Raw genomic sequence first — 6476 nt, 5'->3', positions numbered from 1 at the left:
ATGGCATGATTCTAGACCTATGGGTGAATATCCTATCCTAGAGGGTTATTCTACAAATTTTCAACAACTTAGCATGCGACTGTTTGATCTTAGATCCAAGGGCTACCAGTAGCCAGTATCATGGTCGCGCCTACCACGACCATCGCGTCGCTCGCGCGGTCTTTCCCTTGGAGATTTAACACGGTGCGTTGGGCTATCTGATGTTGGCATGTCATACATAGTCATCACTTAGTCACTCATACTACAACAAGGTTGGCTATAAGTGTATTTTTTTACTTCTCTCTATCTCTTTCTTCGTACTCCCTCCGTCCCATAATATAAGAACGTTTTTTACACTAGTGTAGTGCCAAAAACGTTCTTATATTATGGGACACAGGGAGTACTAGTATTTATTGCATTTGCCAAGGAGAGACCTCTTCCAATGAAATGGTGTTGCTAAGTTTGCTTCATTTAATTAGCTATAGACTCAAAATTGTCTTTCACCTAGGTACACGCGCTTAGCACCGTTTCTTCCTTGGGTCACCAAACTAGTCTCTCTCTTCTTGATTAACTTGCCACATCAGACTTTATGCCTATGTGGCAAGCTTAGCACCTGTAGGAGCAAGTAAAAGTAAGTACAATAGTGCGCTTTGCATGGCATTTTTGCATATGTGGAGGAAAGAGAGGCAAGGAAAAAGTGGAGAACTGGGCTCTCATGCAAGAGCCAGCCTCTACTACATGGTGGAGCATTGGGAGAGGCACCTGTATGGAGGTGGTCAGGAATCGGGAGACTCACGCCGGTTGTAGCGCCACAGTTAAAATGATAATGGCAAGTCAAATCATGGGGCCCCACCTGTCCAGCAGTAACTCGCTATCAAATCACACAGCCCTACGTTTGCAGCAGCCTACTCCCTCGTCTTCTCGCGTCTCTGTCGCACCGACTAGGCGGAACTGCCCCGCCTATCGCGCAGGAAAAGTCCCGCCCTCGACTTTTAAATACAACTACATTTGCTTAAGAATCCAATGATATACTTTTTGTGACATAGTAACTCATATTTAGTTAGTCAAAAGGATGACCTAGAACTACGTGCAGGCCCTATAAACCGAGACGCCTAAAAATAAAAAGCCGAGACGGAGAGGGTAGTTCAGCATGTATCTTTTTAGATCAATATAGTCGGGATTCACCAAGGAGCAAAACCAAGTGGTAGGCTGCTCCTGTCATGTTGGCGTAGCAACTCAAGCAGGGCCAGTCCGCACATAAAATGGCGACACACTTAATAGGACCCCTTTGGCCGACATGTGGCTCATCCACCGTCTTGTTCCACGTGCGATGCACCAAATTACAGTTCGGAGCAACGGTTGGAATTGAGGCACCCCGGTCGTAGCGCCACTGTAGTAGAAAATGAGCGATGAGAGGTCAAATCACAAAGCCCCACCTTTCCCGCATTAAGTTGGACGGACGAAGCAACCATCATTTCACTCTAGGCGCAAGAGCATAGAGAAAAGAGAAAACAATGATGTGTGCGGCAGCTACCTAGGGCACCCTAGGGTAGGGGTCTCCACTATAGATCCTTTTTTTCTGAAAGCGCCTCCACTACAAATCGGCTTCTCCCTCGTCCTCTTGAAGAAAACCGATGATGAGTGCGGCAGTAGGGTTTGTAGGAGTACTACAGCGTGCGGGCCACGTCGTAGTAAACAGGTTCGAGTCGACGCCTTAAATATGTGTGGGCCGCTTGGTTTTACGGGAACAAGGCAGCATTTTGGGTTCGGGGACCAGTGGAGATATAGTACATACAAAAAATTGTGGACATAGGTTCGACCGAAAGGCAATGATGCCTGGGCCCTGCATTTTGATATACTCGGGGCCGCGTGAAATTTTCTACTCTACTCAAAACTAGTAAGGTACACATGTATTGAACACATATTTCGAAACCAAATTATGAATAAATACACACTATAGCATGTAAAGCTTTGAGTCATATATGCATGATGTAGATGTTCGTTTAGTTCTTATAGTTCATTTCATTCAAAATCAATTAGTTTTATAAAAATCTTAAGATTCATGGGGTTGTGCATTGTAAATCATAAAGTAAAAAACAAATAATGGCAATTCATTTAGAAAAAAATAATCAATTATGATATAGAAGATTCTAGAACAAAGGAGAAGTGCTTGTGTTTGGAGGTTTGTGCATTATGCTTAAGTTCAACCATGGAGTCTTCTAAATTGTACATGTGGCAGATTTGGTGGAATGTTGATGATATCCAACGGCCAGTAGTGCTCGGATTTGCCTATCTCTACACTGTCGGATTAGCTTCATCCAGCGACCATCTTTCAAACTTATTGGCACACTATATAGTTCTTGTGTCATAGTTGCATGTTTTGGAAAAAAGCTACTAGTGGGTTGTACTATCTATTTAGGAATAGAAGATGTATACATGGAAGTTGTAGGGAAAGAGATGACATGGAGCAGCTCAATTCTTATGATTAGGGATTGGAAAAGAGATATCATTTGGTTCACATCATAGGAACTTTTTGATTGAATCTAGAGATGACATGTATCTCAATTCCTATGAGGAGGGATTAGAAAAAAGATGTAATTTGGTTCATATCATAGGAACTTTTCTATTGAATATACGATAATGTTTATTTTCCTTTGAGATTAAGGGAGTATAGGAATCCATTCATATGAACCAAGTGGCTCTAAAGCTATAGAAATGATATCATGTATTTTTCCTTTGAAATGTGGAGTATATAAATCTATTCCTATGAACCAATTGGCTCTAAAGGAAAAAATCATATAAAAATCATATCATATAGAGTTCCTATGATATTCCTCGACGCTAAAGGATGGTTGAAATTGCTATTGGTGATACGATGATCTTTCTTTGTAGAGTCCTCACCCATCTTTATAGTTACCTCTCGAAGATGAATGAAATGATATATACAGGGTATTCTACTTGTGCAATTTGGTACACGAAAACTCGGTAAAAGTTTGCGAGGTTCGAATTTTCAATAAAGCTATATGCACTGCATTTCGGAACGGAGGGAGCATACGGCAGTTGCTAACACTCACGTGGAAGATTTGTGTGTAGGAGGAGTGGTTGTTCTGTTAAATGACATGGCAAAACTGACACTGTAGGATGCCGATCTAACGGTTCTTACGGCGTTCATCAGGAAAAGGCTTGTGGCGAACGTTTGTCGGATAATGATTTATGGACACATGCATTGCATTGTTACGTGCCCCCCTCTCTCTCTCATGCACACGCACCCTCACGAGTCATGACTCTCCCGAGTCCTCTCGCAGACTCGCACGTCGCACCCACCGTCTATCTGCAGGTAGACGTCACGCACATATGTGCTCTTCACACCCTACCCTCAGAACTTCTAAAAAACAAAAGACGGCGTGCACATTTTATTTTAGCTCACACGTCACACAGTTATACTATTAGTCTTGCAGCAAATGTTCTTTGGGCATAGTATATTGTACTCTCACGAAGAGAAGTGGTGCATGCATGCACTAGTTCTCTGACACCCACTCGCGGGTACACGTAGGAGCGCATTTTTTTGAAGCTGGTACAGCAAAATCACTCCACTATATATAAAAGCAGGAGCCTTAGCGCTTGCTTTACTAGGGTTTCTCTCGTTCACTCTCTCATGCTCTCCAGATATAAGCAAGACATAGGTGGCCACACTCTCTCTCAGCTCGCGGCTGGTCACAAATCCGGCCGGACAACCTCGACCGGGGCAGGGGTGTAGGTGTATCATTCACGCCGTCGTCGGTGGCGACGGAGGAGACCAATGGTTGCCCGCGCGTCTCGATCGGCGGTCGTGCCATTCTCTTCGAGAGAGCGCTGGCTTGGGAGGGCCTCCGACCCCTTCTTCCTCCCTGCGGTATTGTGGCCAATATGCGGCCTCTCGACGCTGTCTTTGCCACATGCCGACGACCCTCAAGTATATATTCCTTCGAAACCTGCCTTGCTCTACTGCCCAGCTCCCTTCGTGTGGATCCTTTTCTACTTCCGTCCGCTGTTCCAAAGCCACCTAGACTTCTACTATTATTAGAGGTAAAGCTAGTTCATACAGTTGACTCTAAGCGTTGGTTCAAACAGGGAAGAAAGTGGGAAAGCTATAGCATGAATCTAGGACTTGGTTCTAAGAGGAAACGGGGGAAACTAGTAGATACCTGTTGTCCCTACGCCCATATCGCTACCGTTAATGTAATATCACATGAAGCATTAAGCAATGCCACCTAATGTCACTATAAGTAATGGTCTAGTGCCGTCGATAAATTAAAGCAATGCCACCACCATTTTATGAAGTGCTTCTGTCTTGCTTTATTTCCCATGAATTGTGTTTTTGCAGTTACACTTAAATCTCACACCGCTAACATTGCTTCATCCCAATGGAACTGCACAAATTTGATTGCACATTTACTGACCATGTGCTACTCTCATGACAGTAATACTAATGCTATTGTTCTGCATGTTAATCTAGTGGCATTATTGATGTGATGTGATGCTCCTTACTTAAGAACTCTTCATACTGTCAATCTAGTGCCAATTATAACACAATAGATGATGTTGTTAATCATACGCCACTGCAAATATCTGTCACTATTTAAATAACTGTATTTCTTATTTGCGCAAACAGGGAAGTCTGTCTCCAAATCATTTCGGGATGTCTGTCTCTGTATCATTTCTATCCGCGCAATCAAAATCACGCACCTCAGTTTTAGTACAACTTCGCAAAATGAGATGGCTATCCCTTGTTGTCGTCGTCTAACCTCCCGTCTTCAAGGTATCCCTACATTTGTAGTAACTAAGGTAGAATGACCAACGCAATCTAAAAGAAGCTGATTCGTACGTTTTACTTTCTGATTGCAGTGCAGGGACGGGCGAAAACAACTGCATCCTAGTCCGGAATGCACTTTCTACCAGTTCACTCCATGGACCGAGGACTAGCTGGCACAGCTGCATGGCAGTTTTTTGGACAGGTGTGCGGACAAGAGGCATTGTGGTCTACTTATTTCTGCAAATAACGATGCTTAAATTTAGTGGAATGCACAAGCATTTCAACTGGTCAGTACACTGCATGGTTCAGTTCAGCATTCCAACTGAGACCACAATTATAATTGGTTATTCTGTAATGAGAGAACCTAACCCTGGATGGTGGCAACAAGAAAAATCCAGAGTGGACTCCAGGAAATTTAAGCCTGCCGGGAGGCCCTTTGATCAGAGAAGCCTTGCTTGTTTTTTGCTGATTTGTAAACCTTCTCACAACTTTGTCTTTTGTTGTGAACTACTATATGTTTGTTATGTTTTATGAATCATTGAGATGTATAAAATTGCTTAACTTATGCTTTTCAAGTTTTTTACGAAGACGAGTTTAATGTGAGTGTTCCACATGAGCACTGTACTAGCGTGTGAACGTTTGGAATTTATTACATTGTGGCCTCAATTAACTGCATGAACCACTGTAACAAGATACATAGTTGCTTATATGTCAGACAGCAGATTGTTGAGTGTTAACTGGTCGATAGCCTAGTGTTGAAGCGAGCTGAGCCAATGTGCCGTGTTTTGCACAACTGCTTACAAGTGGGGTAGCACCAACAGTGTTTACAAGTACTTATGTATATGTCGGCGCACAGTTCTCGAACGAGTGCTCTATTTCATCAAAACGCACACTGCTCGTATGATAAACCGTGACAACTTATGTCTTACCATGCCATATTCATGAAAAAACTAGTGAGGACGCATCTGTTTCGACAACAATTACGATGGTTCTCACATGATTTACGGGCACACAAAAGTAGCAGCAGTTCCCATAGACGGATTAAAACAGAGTACTAGCCCCAGAGGGGTCGATAACATGCAAGGTTCGGATAATTAGACACAATGCAAACTACTATTAAACACTAGCTGGGGCAACTATTTCATGCCTCGACCTAATTTGGGCTGAACACAAGATGGACCTTGCCATGAACATCATCCATGTGAACCTTCATGAAGACAACCTTGTGACCTTGCCACTGATAAACTTGTTTGTGGAGGCATGCCACGTCATCTTCCTGCGTAAGCTTGATAAGAACAGTATGCCTCACAAACGAAGGAGTAGCTTTGAACTTCTTGTGCTTCAGTACACCCTGGACAACACGCCTGACAACAGTGAGGCTGGAATACAACTCTTCATTGGTATAACCGCAAATGGCTTCCAGGATCCAACAGCCTAAGAACTCTGTTTCCCAGTGCGTATATTCAGGTCATCTGCCTCATAGCGAGTGACATGTACAACCACACAATCCTTGTCTGCATCAGGGCTCTAATTGAAACAGAAACAAATTCCGAATTACTTTTAAGTATAGGAAACACAAGTAATTTAAACCACTATGTATAGCATGGCATCAAAGCTAATAAAATTTTGCATTATTAATCACCACATACTTAGATGAAAAACCACAATCGAGATCAGCAAAGAAGGAAATCACCTTGGGCAACTC

Source organism: Triticum dicoccoides, chromosome 1B (genome assembly GCF_002162155.2).
Source record: "Triticum dicoccoides isolate Atlit2015 ecotype Zavitan chromosome 1B, WEW_v2.0, whole genome shotgun sequence".
Taxonomy (NCBI): domain Eukaryota; kingdom Viridiplantae; phylum Streptophyta; class Magnoliopsida; order Poales; family Poaceae; genus Triticum; species Triticum dicoccoides.
This window is presented reverse-complemented; position numbering follows the sequence as displayed.